This window comes from Ursus arctos, unplaced genomic scaffold, assembly GCF_023065955.2.
Source record: "Ursus arctos isolate Adak ecotype North America unplaced genomic scaffold, UrsArc2.0 scaffold_12, whole genome shotgun sequence".
Classification (NCBI taxonomy): Eukaryota; Metazoa; Chordata; class Mammalia; order Carnivora; family Ursidae; genus Ursus; species Ursus arctos.
Window position 1 is genome coordinate 59,284,578 of NW_026622786.1, and position 25,177 is coordinate 59,309,754.

The window sequence follows — 25,177 nt, forward strand, 5'->3', positions numbered from 1 at the left end:
TAAAGAAGGTAAAAAGCAATCACATTGTAGGGGAGGAAATTTTTTTCCCTTCTCCCTTTCTAGGTTCTTTGGCTGGTCTAATAATTAAATTAACATAAGATAGATTAACAAGAAGAAAACAAATTTAATTACAGTATGTAAGTACTTCCCATCAGTCAGATAATTGAGATTTACATGCTATCCTGAGCTAAGAAGAAGGGGGTAGGGAGTCTGGGACTTCAAAGGAGAGAAAAACAATTCACAGGAAGGTGGGAAGAGCAAATGTTTGATAAACAAATGTTTACCATGCCCTTTGGAGAAGCTTTGTGTTTTGTTTTTTGTTTTAATCTAAAAATAGTCATCTTAGGTAATAGCTCTTTTTCTGGTAGAGGCATCTTTTCTAAATTCTTTTAGGCAGTTAAGGCAGATGTAAAAAGCTTTTCTTAAATCTGTTAGGCCTTGTTCGTTTTGAGCTTGAAATAATCCTCATGCCAAACTGGCACATTCTGGAGTGACCTACCCTGAATCCCATTAACATGTTCCAAGAAGAATGAAAAGATCATGCTCAAGGGCAGGGTGCCTGGAGGACAGTGGCAGGCAAGAGCTCTGGCTAAGCAGTTCAGTTAGACCAACACCAATTGAGCATTGTGGGGGTACTCTGCTCAGAGCCCACCTTTATTTAGGGCTGAGGCATTCATATGCCCCCAGGTGCTGGAAATGTCATGGCTGAGTCCCTCTCAAGGTACTGCCCTTGGCACAAGGGAGTTGTTTTGCCCAGGGTTGAACCTCTGCCTTAAGAGGTAGCTTGTCTTCAATAACTGGTTGATGAGGGTGGGCACAATGACCCAACCCCTTTCCTGGATTTGAGATAATTATGAAAGGCATCCCAACCCCAGAGCTCCTTGTAGGGTCAGCTGAGGCTTCTCTTCCAGTGCATCACACTTCAACTTGTTTCTGCCCCATCCTACCTACCATTTCTATTATAGATATGGTTGGAGAGCAGTCCTTGGCACAGCCCCTGCCTGCAGACCTCTGGGTCTTAGATCTGTTCCCTGAGGGACCAGGTTTAAAACAAGCATCCACTATGTGCTCAACTGGGGGGATTCAACAATGCTACAGATAATATCTCTAACCTCAAATGATTTATAGTTTTGGAGGAAGTTAGGGCTTCTAAAGACAATGCAGAGTCTTGGAAAATGGTTTAGCTGTGAGACAGTACAAGAACAGAAGAGGGAGAAAAGAAAAAAGAAAAAAAAAAAGAACTTCTGAGTACGCTGTCTAAAATTGTGCTCACATAGCAAGTAGTTCTTGGGTATAAGTGTTCTCTATGAATTCAAATGTCTTTAGAGTTAAAGAATGTGGGGTTATTAGGGGCCATGGTGAGGGGAGGAATCTTCCTCCTATGACAACTGGTCATCCAAGTTTCATTTGCCTTTTTAGAGGACATGGATTTAAGACCTCCAAACCAGTATATTCCAGCGGTTTTCCTAATTGGAAAGTCCTTCCTTATCTTTTGTTGGAAAGTTTTCTCTAGTTCTGTTCTCTGCAATCGTACAGACCAGATTGCCCCCTTTTTATGCAAGAGCCTTTTTTTAATTTGAAAATAAAAAATGATTTACACATTGAAATTATTTTTTTTTAAAGATTTTATTTATTTATTTAACAGAGATAGAGACAGCCAGTGAGAGAGGGAACACAGTAGGGGGAGTGGGAGAGGAAGAAGCAGGCTCATAGTGGAGGAGCCTGATGTGGGGCTCGATCCCATAACGCCGGGATCACGCCCTGAGCCGAAGGCAGATGCTTAACCGCTATGCCACCCAGGCGCCGCACACATTGAAATTATTTTTAAAATGTTTAAGAGCTAATGGAAATTTGAGCATTTAATGGGTATTTGTTGGTATTAAGGAATTTTTTAAGGTATGATAATAGTGTATGCTTAAGTTTTAAAAAAGAATTTTTATATTATAGGTATACATACTGAAATATTTAGGGATGAAATAATATGTAGTGTTTGCCTCAAAATAATATGGAGGGAGAAATGGGTGAGGTTATAGAAGAAACAGGATTGGCCATAAGTTGTACATTGTTGATGCTGAATAATGAGGGTTCATTATACTTTTCTGATACTTGTAAAAGTGCTGGAAATTTCCTGAAATGAAAACATTGTAGTATATTTTTATCTTATGAAAATAACATGGGCATCACTGAAAAAAATCCTAAGGACAGAGAGGCTTATAATGAAAAGCAACAGTCCTGCCTACCTCCTTCCCACAGCCCCACTCTCCAGAGGTAACTAGTTCTAACCCTGTTTTTTGGAGTGGGGATAGTGGCTTTCTGCAGGTACCTCTAGAGCCTAAATAAGCAGTGCTGATGACATTCTTAATTGTTGTCTGTGTATTATCTGTGCATCCCTGCAGTGACCAGAGATGATTTTGTCCATTTCATAAACCCACTCCTTCCAATATATACTCGGGTTCTTCCTCGCGTCAACTTCTTTTCTCACAGCATGGTTCACATCCATTTATTGTTCTGTCATCCTTAGCCAGTCTACCTCAACTCCCAGTTTTGTAAGATGATGCCTTTGCTCAGCTCACCCTTCCACCCACATTTCTCTCCCACATCCAAAATTGATAACATCTGTTTTCTGTCCTGCAATGATGACTAAGCCTTCAGTGAGATATTGGTAGTTTTATTCCAAAACTTAAAAATGAATCATGGAACTTGAATTATTATCACTATGTAATGGTGTTCGCAGTAGAGCTAATATTTTGTCCAGATTAGGCCTCTTTTGCTTTAAATCTTATGTCTCAATCCTTGCATCACTCAGAGAAGAAAAACTTCATCAAGTTTCAATGGAATTTCCTTTTCATACTCAACCAATTGCCTTGCTTAAGTACCAACATTTCTCAAGTTCTAGATGATACTATTTAATCCCTCAAACCCTATCACCTCTTCAACCTCTACCTCCACTTGTTTTTACCTGGTGGTCTCCTTCCTGGGGCCTGGGCTCCTGAGCCAGTCTGGACTTTGAAATCTTCCAGCTGTTGTCCTATGACGTTCTGGGATAGTATATTCTGTAATTTGGGTCTCAGGTCATTTTCTTTCTTGGCTTACTACTTTATTTTGCAAGAGACCTTCCTAAGAAAGGCAGAGGAACTTCCTGATCCCTTGTGTCTTCAGAGTCTACCTTCACTTTTATTTGTCTAGGAAAGAATTTTAAAATAAGACTCATTAAAAAAAACAGGACTTATTTTTCCTCAGAATGTTTTGGTTTTAACTATATTTCCTTAACTTTATTCTCTTACTTTACTACAGACAGGCAATTTTTTAATTTCTAAGAGTTCTTATTTTTACCTTTTTTTAAGTGCATCTTTTATGGCTATGGAATCTTCTCAAATATTTTAATTAGGTTATTTATTTATTTATTTTTAAGATTTTATTTATTTATTCTTAATATTTTATTTATTTATTCGACAGAGATAGAGACAGCCAGCGAGAGAGGGAACACAAGCAGGGGGAGTGGGAGAGGAAGAAGCAGGCTCATAGCGGAGGAGCCTGATGTGGGGCTCGATCCCATGACGCCGGGATCACACCCCGAGCCGAAGGCAGACGCCCAACCGCTGTGCCACTCAGGCGCCCCTAATTAGGGTTGTTTTTTTTTTTTTAATGGTCTTCTGGTTCCTGAATATTTCTGTGGCTATATACCATGATCTTTCCCTTCATTGTTGTTGGCGTTCCTCAGATTCCTGATCATCCTTATTCTGTTTCAGAATAAGACATGAGGAAGCCAAATAAGGGCTCTGAGGAGGTGGATGGGGCTTACAGGCCAACAGGCATTGCTGAGATAACAAAGCAAGGGCTTGACTGGGGCAGGTGCCTGTCTGCTGGCTATTTAGTGCACTGAGGGTATAGGGCTGGTTGTTCCGTTTACAAGCCTCTCATTAATCTCCCTGTTTTCCACCTCAGATCCCACTCCCCATTTTCCATCACACCTGCTTTTCCAAGTATGGAAACTCAGGAGTTCAGCAGTGCGTGCAGGCTCTTCATTCATCACTAATCAACTTCCATCCTCTCTGTTTTTCAGAGACTTTTTGAAATCTCTCATCTATTGATGGTTTCCTTCCTGTGTTTGATAGAGTTTTGAGTTTATACCCTTCTTATTTCCTCACCATGTTTTTAATGTAGTGCTGAGAGGGAAAAGAGATCAATCCAAGTTTTCTTCCTGCCATCTTGGAACAGATGCTTCTCCTTTTTAAAATTTATTTATTGAACAGATTCCCATTCCTTCCATCCGTTTTCCCTTATATCCTCATTGGCCACTTAGAAATCCATAAACAATAGTGCTATGGGTTGAAGTATGTCCCCCCCACAAAATATTTTGTGAAGTCCTTATCCCCAGTAACTCAGAAGGTGACCTTATTTGGAAGTAGGTCTATTGCAGATGTAATTAATTAGGATGAGGTGATACTGGAGTAGAGTGGTCTCCTAATCCAACATGACTGGTGTTCTTATAAGAAAATAGCTGTATGAAGAAACCAGGGAGAATGCCATGTGACGTCAAAGGCAGAGACTAGAGTTATGCAGGTGCCTGTCAGTGAACATGAAGGATTGCCTGTAAACGATGAAAAGGCAGCAAGAGGCAAGGAAAGATTCTCTCTTAGAAGTTTCAGAGGAATTGTGGTCCTATACTGACATCTTGATTTTGGACCTCTAGCCTCCAGAATGTGAGATGGTAAATTTCTGTTATAGGAAGACATCCAGTGCATGGTACTTTGTTATGGCAGCCCTAGAAAACTAATGTGAATAGAGGGATACAACATTTGGACTTGACAAGCATTCAGTTTAGAGATATGTAGGTAACCTGTAGAAATACATGCTCATCCTGCCCAGAAAAAAAAATGGTTCAAATTAGTTACCTATGGAAAGTGAAACTGGGGGGAGGAAGTAGGCAGAGGAGTATTGCTTTTCATGAGAAGGCTTTCTGTACCATAACATTCTTTTCATACACCTTCTTACTTCCCTAGGCATTTCTCTGGTTTGTCATCTAGTTTGTCAAGATCTGGGCAATCAGAATAACAATCCCCCCAGGATGTCTGTGTCCTAGTCCATGGAACCTGTGAATATGATACCTTACATGGCAAGGGAGAATGTAGGTTCAGGATAGAATTAAGGTTCCTAATCAGCTGACTTTAAAATAGGGAGACGATTCTTAGCTCAATGTAACGATAAGAATCCTTAGAAGTGGAAGAGGGAGGCATGAGTCACAGAGATCGGATGTTGAAAGCAGAGCACTGGAGTGATGGAGGGATATAGGATGAGAAGGACTCATGTTGCTAGCTTTGAAGAAAGAGAACCAAAGACACAAGCCAAGAAATGTGAATGGCCTCTAGATGCTGGAAGAGGCAAGGAAACTAATTCTCCCCTAGTGTCTTCAGAGGAATCAAGCCCTCCTGATACCTTGATATTAGCCCAATGACACCTGTGTCAGACTTGACCTGCAGAACTGTGAGATAATACATTTGGGTGGTTTCAACTCACTAAATTTGCAGTCATCTGCTACAGCATCTATTAGAAACTACTACACCATCCCTCTAAAAATGCAGACTCACAGCTAAAGCATAGTACCACAGCCTAGAACTAGCCATTGCTGAGGACCCTGGAATTCTTTTCTTTCCTTAGACCTTAATCTAATTGTATAGCTAACATCTATTTTTGTAGCTGCCATCAGATGCAGTTTTCTTGCACTGAATTTGCAGAAAATGAAAGCCCATCAGACTGCAAATGCCCATGGAGAAATGATATTTACCATATTTCCATTTCCATCATAGCATACTGGCTAAGGGCATTGACCTTGGAGTTAGGAAGAGGTGCGTTCTGTCCCTCACTCAACCACTTACTAGCTGTGTACCCTTTTTTTTTTTTTTAAGATTATTTATTTATTTATTTGACAGAGAGAGACAGTGAGAGAGGGAACACAAACAAGGGGAGTGTGAGAGGGAGAAGCAGGCTTCCTGCCAAGCAGGGAGGCCGATGCTGGGCTCGATCTCAGGCCTCTGGGATTATGACCTGAGCTGAAGGCAGATGCTTAACGGCTGAGCCACCCAGGCGCCCCTAGCTGTGTATCCTTGAGCCAGTTTACCTCTTAAAGCTTCCATTCCTTCATCAGCAAATCAGATCCAGTAATAGTACCAACTTCATGTGGTTATTGTATTATCTAAATGAGATGATATATTTAAGGCATTTAGCGCAATGCCTGGCTCATGGTTAGTGCACAATAAGTAGTATCTTAAACATGAAAAGCAAAGGAGTGGGATGATGTTGGGCTTACCCCAGAAACTCTGTGTTTTATTGCTGTTCCCAAAGGCTTAGGCTGAAAATTATCTGACTCCCCCACTTTATTTTGTGTATATGGTCATATATATGGTGTCCTGGAATACTAACAGGTATGTGTGTGTGCTGAACCCAAGTGCTGTTAGCATACTACTGGATGAAGTTTAAGCAAAACACAAACTTTAACATTAATTCAATGGTTAATGCATAGTAACCACTCATTTCCCCCTCTTTCAGTCCATGGCCCTGGCCTGAACACTGTCAACCGTGCTCTTGGGTTGGCTAAAGATGATGAAATGCCTCCCCTGAGCTTCCACCTGCAACCCCTTCCACAGCTCTTGTTCTGAAGTCTGCAGCCCATTCAACAGTTAGTAGACATCTTTAGCTATCAGCTGCCTACTCATTCTCAACAGTCCTCATCAACCACCTACAGAACGTGTTCTAATTTCAAGACTTGCAGGGAACTCTTAGTGTTGTGGGTTTTTTTGTTTTGTTTTGTTTTGCTTTGTTTTGTTTTTAAACCTTGTTCTCACCAGTTTGCTTCCCCACCTCATCCTCCCTTAAAAGAATGCCAAAATTAAGAGAACTGGCTATAGAGTTTCATTCAGATCAGATCTAGATTCAAAACCTAACTTGGTCACTTGAAAGCTGTTTGCTTCTGGGCAAGTCACTTCTCTGTGTACCATGGTTTTCCTCTATAAAGTGGGGGCACCTGCCTCACAGGGTGAATACTATAGATGATACATGGAAAACAAAACAAGACGCCTGACATTGTAAGGCTGAATAATAATAATAGTAATAAAGTATTATTACTACTACATTACTTCTGTTTTCCCTTCAAAGATACTCTGTAGCCTCCCTTCAGGCCTCTTTTCCTAACCTGTCCCCTGAGGTCTCATCTTTAGGGACATTCTTGTGCTATGCTGAGTTATGCCTCTTACGACGTTAAGTGCAGCTGGTCCCCATAGTTTTTATTACATTAGTTTCTGATTCAAGCAAAGAATGTACTTCAATATGGCATCATTTAATAAAAGCCTAACCTGCCCCCTACCTGGCAGAGATGATGGGAGCTTATTAAGATAATGTCTTTCTAGTACTTACAGCCCCTTGAAAGACATTCACTAAATAAACAGCGGTATTTGATTTTTTTGTGTTGTTTGTTTTAGCTCTTAATGCACGCTCTCTGAATTGTATTAATAGTTCCTCTGCAGTGCTTCTCCCAATATGGGCGCTTGTTAAATGCTGCTAAATGCAGAATAGCAGTGACTGTTGCTTATATGTGCCTCTGCTTTGCTCTTGCCCTCCTCCCACTCTCTTTCTTTCTGTTAAACCTGGAAGCCCCCTGCTCCTTCTAGGTTCCCAGCCTGCTGATTTTCAACACTGGATGCACATCAGAATCACTTGGAGACTCTTGATAGCCAGACCATATCCTAGACTAATTAAATAAAAATCTCTGGAAGTGGGTTCCACCCATCAGTGTTTTCTAAAGTTTCCTAGATGATTCCAGTGCTTAGTCAAGGCTGATTCCCACACATCCAGCCAGATCCCAATCAGATGACACGTGAGAACAGAAAACTAACATGTAATGTCTTCTTTCTGCTCAACTGTGAGTTCCTCAAGGGCCAGTATGATCTCTTATTTTTCTTTGCTCCCAGTGAATAACAGTCCCTGGCAAGGAATGAACACTCACTACATATTTCTTTTTTTGGCTAAAAGCATAGCCTTCCCAGCTTAAAGGATTTCTCCATGCCTCTGGTTTCTGTAACAGTTGATGAGGATACCTCTTATTCATTCTAATTATCAGTTGGTTGTTCAGATTCTCTCAGGTTAAAAAAAAAAAAAATCTACCACTTTATTGTACTGTTTAGCAAGGAAAACAGATCATTGCCATGTGGTTTGAAGGGGCGTGCCAGGTACTGTGGTGGTGGTCCAGAGGAAGGCCTGGGAGGTAGGGACGTGGAGTAGAAAGAGTTCGGGCCTTCCAATCACACAAACCCAGGTTCAGATCTCTACTACATGCCTACTGGCACATTATTTCACCTCTCAGAGCTCTGCTTTTCTCTTCGTGGAAGGGGGAAATGATGCTTGTTCAGGTGGTTGGGGTCACTGAAGGACATAATGTAGAAAAAGAGACACAGTGACCATCTTTGTCAGCTCAGACTGCCATTACAAAATACCACGGACTGGGTGGCTTAAATAACAGATTTTTCTCCTCACAGTTCTAGAAACTGGAAGTCCGGTATCAGGGTGTCAGCAAGGTTGGATTATGGTGACAGCTCTCTTCCTGGCTTGCAGATAGCTGCCTTCTCACTGTGTCTCTCACAGAACTCTCTGGTGACTCTTCTTAGAAGACCACTAATCCTTCTTATGGCTCCTTTATTCTTAGTTGTTTTCTTACAGTTCCTGTCACACTGGGGGCTAGGTCTTCAACATATGAATTTTTAGGGGACACAATTCAGGCAGTGGCAGTGACAGGCACATAATATGAGTTCAGTAATACTAATATTCTTTGTATCTCTCTCTCTCTGTATCTCTCAGTTTCCCTTGAGAGAATCAGAAAAGTGTCAAAGGAGAGAAATCACAACTAGATCTTGTGGGTTGAGTGCGAATGTCTGAGGCAAACAAAGGTATTTCAATCAGACAAAATAGCAATGCAAGTCTGTTAAAAGACATGGCCTATTTGGGGATAAATGAGAATACCAGTTTTCACTAGAACCTGGAGTGGGCGAGAGGAAGATTCATGATAGAAAATATAAGAGATGTATTTTGGGGCATATTATTCATAATAGTCAAGGTAGCCAAACTGAGAACTCTGGAATTTTTCCATGGGATAAAGGATTACTCTGCTAGTAGTTATGTTTTTGTGGATACCTCTTTGTTTCCCAACAAGCTGGATGGATTCTTGAGGTCAAGGGCCTTGCCAAATGTTTCTTTGTAATCCGCCCATGAGCCTGGGACAAGGCCTTAAAAATGTAACAGGAATGAATTGCTCCAAAACCTTGGCATATAAGAGCTATCGTCTTCATCTGTTCAATTTGTAGTAAAGCCAGCTTCCATCCTCCAGGTTAGTACAAAACCCAGCATTTCCCTCTTGGGGTTCTATCACCCCTATTAGCTCCCAGACTGTCCAAGAACCCTGGGTCTTAAATGTGATAAACAGAAGGTCTTCTTTCTGTCAAGGGGAAGGGCCCCCTTGTCTGCCAGCTGAAGAAGGTTTTCCTGATCACGTTGTAGACGGTCTTCAGCATGGCAAGAGCTCTCCTTTTCCTTCATCTGTCTGCACTGCTCATCCATGCTCTAACAGTGTCTCCTGGGTTATATGCTGTGTTCACTGGCTTGTCTTCATGTAGGCTCCACTTCACTCCTTAAATGCCTATTCCACCCCAGATGCCCTTAGTGATAACCCTTGCTCCAGTTCTTAGCCCTTGGTCCTCAGAATTATTACTTCCCAAACCATGTTCTCCACCACTGTGCGCTACTCTCCTTAGCTGTCTTTTCCAGCTCCAAATTTCTATCTCCTCTTGAGTCTTGGGATATTTTTGTTAATAATCTTCAAAACACAAAGCTTTTATTTCTCCCCTTACTTGGGCAATCTGAATTAATTGCCTTGACGGGCCTGACCTCCGAAACACAAACGCCTGTTTAAAATAAAAGGCTGATTATTATACAATGAACTATATTCAGTTTACTAAATAGTTAACTTAAACATAAATATATGTATATATTTATGCTGAATAGATGTATAATTTATGCTAATGATAATTACAAATAATACAAAAGCATAATAACTCCACTGCAGCTCTGGTATTCATTACCAATGCTTCATTTTGCTTCTGCTCAACAGCCATATACTGACAGTTTGACAGGCCCCAGGAACTGTGCTGAGCCCTGAGGACAGAGAGATGGCTATGGTATCATCTTTGTCCTAAAAGAGATTAGAGTTCAGTGGGGGTGTAAGATATGTCATATTAGCTAATGTATTAGGAAGGCCCTCATTAAGAAATGAGTAGGCTGACACTTGTTTTATCGTGACTCTGCAGAGATCCCTTATTTGCTGTGCTGTCGCTGTGTTAGCCTGGAGTTCACTTGTCCATATCTACACTGGCCTTTATTTCCTTTATCCCTTCCTTGTGAGAGACATTATTTAGGCTTGACTATGCTGTGCTGTTGAAACTAAGTAACTCCCAAATCTCTGGATGGGAGATAAACATATCAGATTTTGTTTTTCTTACTTACATGAAGCCTAATGTGATTAGGGAACACAGGCTGTTCCATGTGGCCACTTAAGGATCCAGGATCTCTGGGCTTCCCTACTTCTTAAAGGGAGAGGGTAGTGCCACCATCTCAGCATGCGTTGCAATGGAAAGGTGCACCAGCTTTTAACCATTGCTACCCAGAAATAACACATAACATTTTTGCTCATAGGTCATTAGCCAAAATTTGTAACAGGACCCCAGGCTAGCTACAAGAAAGGCCGGAAAATGTAGGGAAGCCTACGGATTACTCAGTGATTGTTAATGTTGCTGCCACTAGAGTAGTAATTTTAGAGCATGAGCTTTGAAGAATTTGAATCCTGACCCTGCTAGTTACTTTCTTTGGAGTCTAAGTAGCATCCCTCTCCCCTGCTGAGTTCTGAACATAAATATATATATGTATTTGGATAGGGGGTGGGTTAAATAGGAGATGGAGATTAAAGAGTGCACTTGTTGTGATGAGCACCGGAGGTTGTATGGAAGTGTTGAATCACTATATTATACACCTGAAAATAATATAACACCTGTATGTTAACTAACTGGAATTTAAATAAAAACTTTTCTTAAAAAAAAGAATATATATGGAGGCCAAAATATCATCTATATTAATGATTGAAGACAGGTTGCAGGTTGTGGCTTTATTCCATTAGTAAAACAGACCCACTGATGGACTCCCAGAATTTAGGCTGCCTCTGGACCAGGTAAGACTTATGTCATGGTGGGACAGAGGAGAACTCATATCCTCTGCAAGACTGTTGGCTCCCAAAAGAAAAGGAGGCAAGTGGAGATGTGCAGAGCATGACTAGTTACACTTCAACTACTTACCTATTAGGCAGATCAGTTCACCTCTCTAGGAGTCGGTTAAGTGAAGAAGCTAGAACAAACACCAGTAGAGCTCCTAAAGAAAACGCAAAGTGAGGGGAAAGAAGGGCTTTTTTATAACTCTTACTAGTTGTGACATTTGAGTCAGTCATCCAGCCTCTCTGGCCATCAGTTTGCTCATCTATCAAATGGCAATGACGATATCTCCCAGTATCTCTTCTTGGGTCTTTTACAACTGCTAGAGATTAGGAGATGTGCTAGACTTGTAATGGGGAAGAGTTCTTCAAATGCCTTCTATAAAATGCTCATAAATACTTGAGATAGAATTACTTATGAGTTTATGGAGACCAGATGGTTTTAAATACATCCCCCACCCCCAACACACACATAATGTAAAAAATCTTCTCAGCTGGTTCTCTCCAAAAACCTGCCCACTTACTACTCCAGAAGCATTTCCTTAACAATCCTCTAGGGTTGTTCTTGTTCCTAACGGTAAATGTCTGAAACCACCCTTTTCTAGCAAAAGCAAAAGCAAAAGCTACCCAGTGAATGTCTCTCCATGGAGGTTTCTCTTTTAACTCTTTCATGACTGTTCCCGTGAGAGTTTGACTGGCACTGGAGAATAGAAAATACCAAAATCAAAATAGTCATTTTCAGAAACGCGAGCCTTCCATTTTCCTAGTGAAATACTAATTAGTCTCTGGCCCAGAGAGTCTAAGGTTGAGCCTTCTGAGATAAGAAATTATTTTTTTCAAATCTAAAAGATATTTAAAAGTAGAAATGTTTTAAATGAAAGTATTAAATTATACAATTACATGTGTAGACTCTGCCATTGAGGGAGTTATTTTCATGGTGTAGGCTGAATCCAGCATAAAAATATTTACTGCTCTGAAATGTCAATATGAAATAATCAGAATCTAAAATTAAATATTTACTGTATAATCAGCTTGTATTCATCCATCCACAATGTTCCCTGAAAAACACTGATTACACTGAATTTGACCACCTGGGTTTCCTAATATTTTCAGGCTTAGAAAAAAAACTGTCAAAGTCTCACAGCCATTTTCTACCAACTTTTCAAGGGAAATCTTCTGGAACAGGGAAGTATGCAATGATGACTTAAGTGAGTTCCAGACACACAGGCACACCAGAAACCGAGCCACCCTGCTGATCTCCCTTCACCACATCTCTCCCGTCCAACCTTAATTCAGCAAGTCAGTAAATCTTCACAGATACTCACCAGTTCTGTGGCAAAAACTGTGCCAGGCAATAGGGATACAAATGTGGTCCGTGTTCTTGGAGAGCTCAGCACCGAGTGCAAGAGACAGATTAATAAATAGCCAAAGACGATGCATTGTGATAAATCCTACATTAAGAGTAAGCCCAGTGGCAGAGGATAAAAGCGGTCCTGAAGAGAATCATCAAACCTACTCTAAGATATTGGGACACCTGGGTGGCTCAGTCGGTTAAGCTTTTGGCTTGGGTCAGGTCCCAGGGTCCTGTGTCAGGCAGGGAGACTTGCTTCTCCCTCTGCCTGCTGTTCCCCTGCTTGTATTCTTGTGCTCTCTGTCTGTCGGTCTCTCTGTCTCTCGCTCGCTCTCTCTCTAGCAAATAAATAGCCTACTCTAAGATATTATTTCAAAATGAAACCAAAGGCAATATTGTTTATTTTATGAATATCTATGCAATTGGAAGAGCCAAACTCAATTTTAACTCATTGTAAAGACCTCATTTTCACCATGTATGCTGAAGGTTAGCATTGAGTCTGCCAATTCATTGGTGTGGGATGAGGTTGACTCTAGGGGACAGCTTTGTGAAAGTGCTGGAGAGGTCAAAACATGGTGCAGAAAGTCCTAGACTAAACAGGAAGTTGGGGTTTAAGTTGTGTGATCTTAGGTTAAAAATAAGTGCTTCCTCATAGTTGCTGTTTTACTATCTGAAAAACAAGCCAGACCTGTTGCTCTTTTAGGTTCTTTCTACCTCTGAATACTTACGATATTAACTGCAAACCATTTGCATTTTTTAAAAAATTAAAACATCCTAGAGATGCTTCAGCAGGGAATGATATTAGCCTAATTCAAGTACAGATTTCATTTGCTTATTCAACAATTGATGAGACAGCATAACAGTTCAAGAGTATGGATGTTGGATCCGTCAGAACTGGGTTGGAGTCCGAGCTTTGTCACTTTCCTGGTTTTGAAGCCATGAGCAATTTATTTAATTTTTCTGGGCTTTTTATCTGTAAAATGAGGAAATTAAAGCTTATTTGAGATGGGAGTTATGGGAATTAAATAAGATAATGAATGCAAGAGCTTAAAACAGTGCCTCACACAAAAGAGACTCTCAATAAATATTATTTTCAATGAGTATAGCTGTGGGGTGCACACTGTCCACAGTGCTGAAGAAAAACCTAGTCCCTGCTTATACTCTGGAAAGATAGCTGTGTAAATCACCATATCTAGTACACAAGAGAGGTATATGATAGAGGCATGAACAAAATAGTATCAAAGCACAGGAAGAGTGATACTGACATAGAGCATGAGGTGTGGTAGCATCTAGAAAAGGCTATATAGAGGAGGGAATATGTCAACAGGATCTAACCTATAAGTGAATTATCTAGGCAAGTAAGGCAGGGGAGGGCAAAGGAAGAAGCAGGAACAAAGGCACATAGGCCTAATGGTGTATGTGATTAGAAAATAATGAGCAGTCTGATGGATCTATACATCCATCAGATACATCATCTATACATCACAAGGGGCCACCTTTGAAAGGTCACATGAAGGAATTTGGGCTTCCAATAAATGGGAACCCATCAAAAGTTGATTTACCACACATTCATTTTTAATTATTTTGACTTCAGATTTCTTTACTCAGTCTGACTCCTTATTGCTCTGCTGCTTCATTGGTCTAAATTAGGAGTGGACAAACAGCCTAAAGACCAAATCTGGTACGAGGCTCAAGCTTAGAATGGTTTTTACGTTTTTTTAAATAATTATTATTTTTTTAATTTTAATTCCACTACAGTTAACATATAGTGTTGTATTAGTTTCAGCTAGACGATATAGTGATTCAACAATTCTATACATTGCTCAGTGCTTATCGTGATAAGTGTGCTCTTTAATCCCCATCATCAATTTCACACATGCCCCCAACCACCACCCTGCTGGAAACCATCGGTTTGTTCTCTATAGTTAACTGTTTCTTGGTTTGTCTCTCTCTTTTTCCTTTGTTTTGTTTTTGAAATTCCACATATGAGTGAAATCATACGGTATATGTCTTTCTCTGACTGATTTATTTTGCTTAGCATTATGCTCTCTAGCTCCATCCATGTTGTTACAAACGGCAAGATTTCATCCATTTTATGGCTGAATAATATTCCATTGTATATGTATATATACCACCTTTTTTTTTTTTTTTTTTTTGAGAACTGTACTGTAAATACACTCTTATACAAAGAAGAAACTCCTATAAAGAGCACCCAGATTCCCAGGAAGGTGGATCCTAGCTCTTCTTTTCCATGCTGGGTAAAGAGAACAGGAAAAATGATTCCATCTTGTTTTTAACTGTTTTCCCTATGCAGCCAGTTTTTCAAGTAGCATTTCTATTCCTTTGCTGGTGTTTTCATTTTTCTCCAATGTGGGAATCAGGCCTTTCAGTTCAGCCCTGATTTTGTTTGCAACTTTCTTGATCAGAACTCCGGAGAAGGCTAGGAAGAGTAATGGCATCTCAGTTTTACACTAGCCCAGGGCTTCAGGTTCTTCATATCAACATACTCTGTATTTTTGCAAAAAAACCCTTCTCTTCCACTTTCCTTCATCTTTTTCTCTTGTTCTATTAACCACTTCAGAACTAGATGTCCTGCAGAATGTTCTGCAACGTGAAGCTCTCCGTCCTTGCTCTCCTGCTGCCAAGCTGGCAACGGCATTCATGGCAGGCTGACCATCTCCACTGGCAGCTCCCAGAATGTTGGACACCAACACACTCACAGACTTATCTACCACCACTTCTTGGGAATGTCCTTGCAGTCAGCTTAACAAAGCTGGAGAGATGGACTCTAGGAGCTCTGGTGGGCAGACTGTGTGTGTTTCCACCTCCTTTCAGCAGAACCTCAATATTTCTTGGACTGTATGTGCAGGACCACTGGGACTTAGTAAATACAATAGGACCTTCCTTCCATATTTGTCATTCATATGTTAGGCAAGGAATTAATAATTTCTGATATGATTATCTGCTTCACAAGCTTAGTATCATCAATACAATCAAATGTCCCCAGTAAGACCAAGTAGGAGTACTGGCCATTAGCCACCTTTTCAACATAAGTCTTGATTGTTTTCAGTCACTTTCCTGTCCTTAGGTGTGCTGTGTCTCAGACAGTGCATGGCCACTCTAGTGCCATCTTGTATGTTCCAGGTATATCCCTGCTTCACAGATGGCTTTAATCCTTTTTTTAAAAATTTAAAATCAATTTAATTAACATATAGTGTATTATTAGTTCCAGAGGTGAAATTTAATGATTCATCAGTTGCATATTAACACCTATTGCTCATTACATCAAGTGCCCTCCTTAGTGCCCATCATCCAGTTACCCCATTCCCCCACCTACCTCCCCTTCAGCAACCCTCAGTTTGTTTCCTATAGTTAGGGAATGGTTTGTCTCCCTCTCTGATTTCATCTTTATTTTCCCTTCCCTTCCCTATGTTCATCTATTTTCTTTCTTAAATTCCACATAGGAATGAAATCATATGATATTTATCTTTCTGATCTTAGCTTTGGGGGTGCATAGGTTTAAAAGTCCAAGAATACTCTGTGACCAATGAATACTTAATCACAGCTTCCTTTTGGGCCATTGGAGTTAGAATCTGCTTCATTGCATCCATGATAAGCTCTATTTTTCCGGGCTATACCTCTAATACTTTGTCCGGAGTTGGGTGATCGGCTGACTTGTAAAGCTGAAATGTGTTCTCATAGAGCTCGTCCCTTGGCATGTTCCTCTCCTCCAAGATGGCTTCGTCATTGTACACATATTCTACAATTGTGGACACTTCTGCGTGCCAGAGCATCTTCCTCACATGGCCTTTAAAACTTCTCATTATCTCTGCAATCTGTGGCTTACTCCCATACATGAAAAATTTCTTAATAGCTCTGGAATATTTAGCTTTACTTAATTGGACCAAATCATCTTGCAGTTCTTCAAAAGCCTGTTTTTGCTGTTCTTCATTACCATACTGAACGTAATACTGGATCATACAAGTTGACTCATGGGCAAATGTGATAATTTTAATTTTCCCTTGAATCAGCTTCTGCAAATCACTTAGCAACTTCACTCTCTTTTCTTTGTCACAGTCTTTTCTTCTTAAGCTCTCCCAAATCTGCTTTGCCAGAACAACGTCATAGTTGGTTTTATCACCGAGTTGCCTGCTTTGCTTTAGTTCTTTCTTCTTTTTGAAGTCATCCCACTTAGGTTTCTTGGCTGCTGATTCATCACATTTACGGCCCCCCTGGAATTTTCTCTTCCTGCTGATTTGCTTGCTGGAATTTGTTCTTTGGTATTTTATCCCCTTGCTGCTTGTTTTTAAACTGTTTTACACCTTTTTTTTCCCAGGTTTTGTGGCACATTTCTCAAAGTTATTCGATGTGATTTTCCTTGATAACTTTTCTTGGAAATGTCTTCAATGAACCAGAATCATTGTTTTTATGAAATGTGTTTTTTTCTTGTGATGTCTTTGCACCTTTTCCTGTGATCTATTTTTTTTCCCCTTTGACTTCCATCACAGCAGTTCACACATGTGTATACCACATCTTCTTTATCCATTTATCTATCCATGGACCTTTGGATTGCTTCTATAATTTGGCTATTGTAACTAATACTACAGTAAACATAGGGATGCATATATCCTTTTGAATTAGTGTTTTTGTTTTTCTTGGGTAAACACAGTAGTGTGATTACTGGATCAACAGGTGATTCTATTTTTAACTTTTTGAGGAATCTCCATGCTGTTTTCTACAGTGGCGGCACCAGTTTGCATTTCCGCCAGCAGTGCACAGGGGTTCCTTTTTGTCCACAACCTTGCCAACACCTGTTGTTTGTTCTGTTTTTTTTTTTTTATTTTAGCCATTCTAGCAGATAAGAGGTGATAGCTCATTGTAGTTTTGATTTGCATTTCCCTGCTGATGAGTAATGTTGAGCATCTTTTCATGTGTCTGTTAGCCATCTGGATGTCTTCTTTGAATATATGTCTGTTCATGTCTTCTGCCCATTTTTAATCAGATTACTTGTTCTTCGGGTATTGAGTTGTATAAATTCTTTATTTACTTTGGATACTAACCCCTTATCTGATATGTCATTTGAAAATATCTTCTCCCATTCAGTAGGTTGTCTTTTAGTTTAGTTATTTCCTTTGCGGTGCAGAAGCTTTTTATTTTGATGTATCCCTATAGTTTATCTTTGCTTGTATTTCCATTGCCTCAAGAGACATATCTAGAAAAAAATGTTGCTATGGCCAAAGTCAGAAATTCCTGGCTGGGCCCTATATGTTTTCAGGTCTCATATTTAAGTCTATAATCCATTTTAGTTTATTTTTCTGTATCATATAAGAAAGTGGTGCAGTTTCATTCTTTTGCATGTGTTGAAGAGACTGTCTTTTTCTCATTGCATATTCTTGCTTCTTCTGTCAAAGATTAATTGACTATGTAATTGTGGGTTTGTTTCTGGGCTTTCTATCCTGTTCCGCTGATCTATGCATCCATTTTTATGCCAGTACCATACTGTTTTGATTACTACAGCTTTGTAGTATAAGTTGAAATCTGAAATTGTGATACCTCCCATTTAGTTTTTCTTTTTCAAGATTGTTTTAGCTACTCAGGGTCCTTTGTAGTTCCATACAAATTTTAGGATTGTTTGTTCTAGTTCTTTAAAAAATACTTGGTATTTTGTTAGGGACTGCATTAAATCTATAGATCACTTTTGGTAGTATGGACATTTTAATAGTATTTGTTCTTCCAATTCATGAGCATGAAATGTTTTTCCACTTGTTTGTGTCATAGTTTTTATAGTTTTACATGGTTATATGAGTAACTATGTAATATACTTGATTTTGCCCCTTGGCCACAAAGCATAAAATATTATTTAGCCCTTTAAGAAAAATTTTGCTGATCATTGGCCTAAACGATTGATATTAAATACATAATATATTTTTTAACAAAAGGCTAAAATTTAATAGACAAAATTTTATAAATATGTTCTTGGTGCCTAACATGTGTCTGTAATTGTCTTTTTTCCCTGAAAACATTCTGTCTTGTTCAGCCTTCCTTTTGCGTTATGTACCAGGTTCAGGATTCAATGACTAGCTCTGTTCTCCTGTATTCTTTGCCTTCTTAGATATATTTTATATTTTCTCTTAGATCTTATTATAATTAAACAATGGGAGTTTTATGCTGTTCCACTTTTTCTTTATCTTCCCAGAAGTTACCCAGTGGTTCTAACAGTATCTATTTTCTTGGCCTGAAAATAAGAATTTCCCTCTTTTCTAAGTGACCTAGCTTGCAATTTTGTGTGGGATTTACATTAGCTGGACTGCCGGTGATTATCTATACCTATACATATGTAAAAGAGATCAAACAACAGTGACTTAAAGTAGAGTATATTTCTCTACCTCACATAATAGTCTTGGGGTAGTTGGCCAGAGCTGAGATGGTAGTTCTGCTCCATAAGGGGTTGCAGGGATCCAGGCTTATTCTGTGTTGTTTTTCCATCCTTAAACAGGCTTCCCTTCTATGAGTGGTGCAAGATGACTCATTACCACATTATATTCCAAACACTTGAATCAAAGATGATGAGAGCATCATACCTACCTTGCAATATTGTTGCAAAATTATGGATATGTCATGCACCTGAGCAAGTGCTATAGCTGTCTGTTGTTACTAATAAATAGGTAATTGTAAAGGTTCTGTTGAAGTGCCAGTTATTTAGCATGTGCTGAAGAAAAATAATTTCAATGGAGTTGAATTGTGAAATAAATATAAAGATGCATTTTTGATCTTCTCCTTGGTTCTGGGAATATGATGACTATTATTATAATGGGTGTACTAGTATAACTACATTTGAGAGTTTTGTTTTGTTTTGTTATGAGCCAGAGATTGTCTTAGGGATTTCAATTCTAGTAAATTCTGAATTCCATGCATAACTCAGCAGCAAATTCTTAGAATCCCTGTACTTTTTTTCAGACTTTTTGCCTGTAGCCAAATCCTATTAAATGTATTTCCATGTCATGTTGTGCTTAAATAATGTGGCAGGACAGGGACTTGACTTAGAAAATGACACCCTTCCTCCGAGGAGGCTTCTATCACAATCATCTCATACAGAAATCATATCTTGTATTCTGCCTCTGTGGAAATGGGAGATGTTGTTAAAAATTTATTTTTGCTGCAAGAAAATCTGATTCTTGGTTTATTGTGTCAAACAGCTGCTGGTATATAGTGCTGGGTAGCTGTCCAGCTGTGAGGTTCACATAAATTAATTTAACCCTTGGGTATATTGTGAGGCCAATTAGAATGGTCCCTCCAGGTGCAGCAGGGAGTTAAGAACACTTTTCATGAGGGGGGTCCAGATGATCTGATGATGCCCAAAATTCTTGTATGGAATATTTTCCAAATTTTGTGGCAAATAATCATATAAAATATGTTTATGACCACTTGAATATATATTCATATGTAAATACATACATATGTATGCATATATATATGAATAGTGTAAAGGAAAATCATAATAATACCTAGGCGCATATCAGTTTACAGAATGTAATGTGTATTTTCTGGAATAATCCAAAGCATTTGAGTAAAATTGAATTGGATTCTACCAGTCAAAAATGCCTCGTTTTCTCTCTTCTGATCTCCTTTTCTTAGCACTAATTCTACTGAGATAGTGTTGGATTGGTTACGTCTTATGCATTGAATCCTTTAAAATCACAAATATAAAATAAAATCATGCGGACCTTTAAGGTGCCTCCTGTGGTCCTTGGTCCCTACCTTGAGAAACACTGAATTAAAGGTTCAGCCCTGTCCTCCCTCTGGATAATTATTACAATAGTCACAAAAGCTAGCATAGAAATCCCATAGCTTTGTCCATTTGCAAAATATTCATCCATATGATTTATAATATGCATATGTCAATGTTTAGAATTAAAATATAAGAGGAAAATTGTAAATTATCATATAGAGTTCTCCCACACCAAATAATAAGGCCAAAACACTCTCCAAGGATCTTTACACATGAAGTTTGAGAAGCACTGGATCAAATCCAATTTTGAAGTTGCTTATTTTTGGTTAAATGGACTCTTTCTAGGATCTAGAGATTCCCCTCTTAAGTCTTAAATGCCATTTTGCTTGATAAAGGTTTGTTAATAAGTAATATCATCTGATGGTTCAGAGCACAGGCTTTGGGGTAAGAAAGACTCAAGTCTGAGTTGTGGCTCTCTCCTTTGCTTTGGGAATGTTTTGGCCACATGTCTCCTGCAACTTTCCCTCATCTAAACTTTACAATACCCCTGTGAGATAGGAGTCATTATCATCCTTTTACAGATGAAGAAACTAAATAAAATTAAAAGTTTAATAGAAGTACAATGCAAGCCACATGTAATTTTAAACTTTCTAGTATCCACATTAAAAAAAGTAAAAAGAATTTAATATCTCATGCATTGCAATGGTTAAAGTGAAATGTCCTATAAAAACAGTAAACTTGAGTTTAATGGCAAATTACTTTACACTGCTTCCATTTTTAAATTTTAATTTAAAAAATTTCAGGGGCACCTGGGTGGCTCAGTTGGTTAAGCATCTGCCTTTGGCTCAGGTCATGATCTCAGGGTCCTAGGATCGAGCCCCTCATTGGGCTCTCCTCTCAACAGCGAGTCTGCTTCTCCCTCTCCCCCTGTGATCCCTCTTGCTTTTGTTGTTTCTCAAATAAATAAATAAAATCTTTGAAAAAAATAAAATTTCAAAGTTCAATTCCTCAGTCACACTAGGCATATTTCAAGTGCTCAATAATCTCATCTCATTAGTGGCTACCATGTTGGATGGTGCAAGCCTAGAGGCTAAGTAACTTGCCAGAGGTCTTTCAGGCATCCACTCAGTAAATATTTACTAAGTATCTATTACAAGACAGGTGCTGTTCCAATCTCTAGAGACAAAGTAGTAAACAAAACAGACGAAGCTTTCATGACAGTAGGACGAGAGAGACAATAATTAATAAATGATTTCAGGTGGTATTAAGTACTATGAAGGAGAATAAAGCAGGTGGAGAAATGGGGTGGACAGAGCCATTGGGTATAGCTTGTCAGGCTGTACACTGCCCAGTTCCAAGGGGCACAGTTCACATCATCCGTGATGTGAATGCCACTCCCTGGAGTTGTACAAAGCAGTAACCCTGGGGATGAGGTGAGGGCTGAAATCTGATGTAGATGAATCAGGAAAGGTCATCCAATAATGGAAGATCATTTCAGCACAGATATGAAGGCAGTGAGGGAGCAAGCCAGGCAATATCTGGAAGAAGTACTTTTCAGTCAGAGAGAAAGGCAGTGCAAAATCCTCACAGCAGAAAGAGTGCCTAGAATGTTAGAAGGGAACTCGTGTAGGCAGAACATATCAAACAGGAGGACACGTAGCCGAGGATGCAGTCACAGAGGTAGCCAGAAGCTGGATCAAGGTTGGGGTTTGGTGGCCATGATTAGGACTTTAACTTTTATATTGAGTAAAATGGGAAACAATGACTTGATCTCTCTCTTGCTCTCAATCATCTTTTTTTTCCTTCATTTTATTTAATTATTTACTTACTTAAGAATTAGCCTAGCTGCTTTGTTGAGACCAGACTGAAGGGGGATGATAAGTTGCAGGAAGCCGGTGACCGTACTATGGTAATCAAGCTGAAAGATGGTGATAGTTCAGAATAAGGTCGTAGCAGGAGGCATGGCAAACGCTGGATTCAGAGAGATGTGGTGGTACAAGTGTTTGAAGTAGGGACTCTAGAACTGGGATCATAACCCCGGGAGCCTTATTCCAGAAGTAGGGACTCTAGATCATAACCCCGGGAGCCTTATTCCAGAAGCCACACTTCACACTACACTGCTCCGCAGTCGATGTAAGACGGAGAACAGATCGTGGTCTGTCTTTCTCACCAGTTTGTCCCATTGCCCTGCATGATGTTAGGCACTTGGTACATATTTAATGAACAAATGAACACTTACTGTGTAAATAAGGAAACTGAGTCTCAAGGAGGTTGGCAATGAATTAGTGACAAGTGGGAGTAGAATGCATATGTACCGGTTGCACCAAGATTTTCTAAGTCGCACTGACCAGCCTGCGTATCTCTCCCAGCTTCTGTTGTCCAGCACACAAGCATCCAAGCCAAGTCCTGTTTCTTAGGAAGCTCAGTGACCAGTTGCGACTTTGTTGTTCCTGTACACATGGCACCGGTTTGTTCTACAAATCGAAGTTAGTTGAAGGAGAACAACAATGAACTGCATTATGCCTGCCTGCTTTGCTATTCTATTCTAATGACTTTCTGTTCATTATGGTCACCCTCCTCCTTTTTTTCTCTTAGCACACATTTAAAAGATAAAGAAATATAATTTATCTTCCTATTTCCTTGCATGGTTTTCTGCAGCTGAATATGCTCCTCATAAAATTGATTTAAGATACCTACCAGACTTTAAATTGATTGCAAACTACCTTTAACTTCTATTGCTTTGTTTTTCCTCTAGCAACTTTCTTAACTTAGTTAAATGGGCAAATATTCCTCTGGCTATTACTTCATTGAAGCCTAGCTCCTCTAGACTTTCCTAAGGGCACAAGAAGATCAAAAACTTTTCTATTTTTATTTCGTACAGGGTTTTTTTTCACATTATAAAACTAACCCATACTCCTCGAAGGACGTTTGAAACACACACACACACACACACACAGGCACAAAGAAGGAAAAAAAAGGAAAAATTTAATTCTGTAACCCAAAGTAGTACCTTTAAAAATTCTTGGTATTCTTTCTTGCCGTCTCTTTGTGTATGTGAGTGAGTGAGTGAGTGAGTGTGTGTGTGTGTGTGAGTGTGCACACACGTTTGTTGTGAATCATGCTTTTTCACTTAACACACCATTTGCATTTTACTATGTAGCATCTTAAACAGTGCTTTAATAGCTATAGACTATTTAGTAATGAAAGTGTTGCTATCTCTCCCACTGATAGGCATTTTCCCAATTATCCTGTCACAAATAATGCTACAGTGAACATTTTTGTTCATAATATAGATTCTGTGTTTAGAGTGATTTCTAAATCATTCCCCAAAGTAGAATCACTCCCCAATTCCCAAAAGTAGGATCATTTAGTCAGTCAAAAAATAACATTATATTGTACCATTTTAAACTTCTACCTATAATGTATGCAAACATCTATCTCCCTACTAGCACTAATTATTAAATAGTTGTCTTTCTGTGTCTTTTGGTATAAACCACACTAATGCAATAGGTTTTAAAAGCCACCAAATTTTGTTAATTTGCATGTGATTGATTGCTTCTAAACTTGAATGTTTCCATATACCTGTTTATTCATTGTATTAATCATTTTAGTCATATCCTTTTCTTATTAGAGCAAAATATTCTTCTTATCAATTTGTTTAACTTTTATAGACTAAACATATTGCATTTATCAAAAATTTCTGTACAAATTCGGTTTACCAGAGTCTTGTGTTTTCACACAACGGTATGATGTTAATATACATTCGAGAGGATCAGTACCTTCTAAAATAAAAATAAATGGAGTGCCTGGGTGGCTCACTTGGTTAAGCAGCCGACTCTTGATTTTGGCTCAGGTCATGATCTCAGGGTCCTGAGATCCAGCCCTGCATTGGGCTCCTCCGTGCTCAGCACAGAGTCTGCCTGAGATTCTCCCTCTCCCTCTCCTTCTGCCCCTCCCTCTGCTTGGCTCACTCTAAAATAAATAAAAATAAATATTTATGGTAGACATTTTAAGAAATACAAATAAGCAAAAGAAGAAAATAAAATTTCCCCGCACACTTACAATAACCATTCATAACATTTGGGGCATTTTCTTTTGTCTTTTTCTTATACACTTAAGTGCTTTTTACAAAAATAGTCTCATATTGTACATTCTACGGTCTTATTTTTTTCACATTAAATGTTAAGAATTTATTTCTTAATAATGGCTTTTTTAATGGCTTCATAACATGAATAGATCAAATGGCTTCATAACATGAATAGATCAAAATTTATTCAGATCACTGTTGTCGAATCTCTTTATTTCTGATATTGTTACAAAGATATGGGGACATCTTTATGGCCAAATCTTTAGACATATCCATGACTATTTATTTAGGATGAGTTTCTAAAAGTGGGTCATAGGCTTAACCAAATTTTAAGGCTTTGTTACCTATTGCCAAACTGCTCTTCAAACCTGTGTCTTAAGTTTATGGCATAGGATTTATTTTGGCTTAAAGTTGTAAATGTTTGTATAGTACTTGAAATAATTTAAAAGGAGCAATTTACCTAACTATGCATATATTGGGTTAGAAAGATAAATACATCTGGGGCGCCTGGGTGGCACCGCAGTTGGGCGTCTGCCGTCGGCTCAGGGCGTGATCCTGGTGTTCTGGGATCGAGCCCCACATCAGGCTCCTCCGCTAGGAGCCTGCTTCTTCCTCTCCCACTCCCCCTGCTGTGTTCCCTCTCTCGCTGGCTGGCTCTATCTCTGTCGAATAAATAAATAAAATCTTTAAAAAAAAAAAAGATAAATACAT

The 25,177-nt window shown here is 39.1% G+C and overlaps 1 protein-coding gene and 1 pseudogene across 2 annotated transcripts in view; one reads left to right on the plus strand and one right to left on the minus strand.

Moving 5' to 3' along the window:
- The window catches only part of DAB1 (DAB adaptor protein 1), a 1,098,018-nt gene that overhangs the window by 487,030 nt on the left and 585,811 nt on the right, over nt 1-25,177 (plus strand). The window lies entirely within an intron of this gene.
- On the minus strand, nt 14,957-17,153 carry LOC113254268 (pumilio homolog 3-like; annotated as a pseudogene).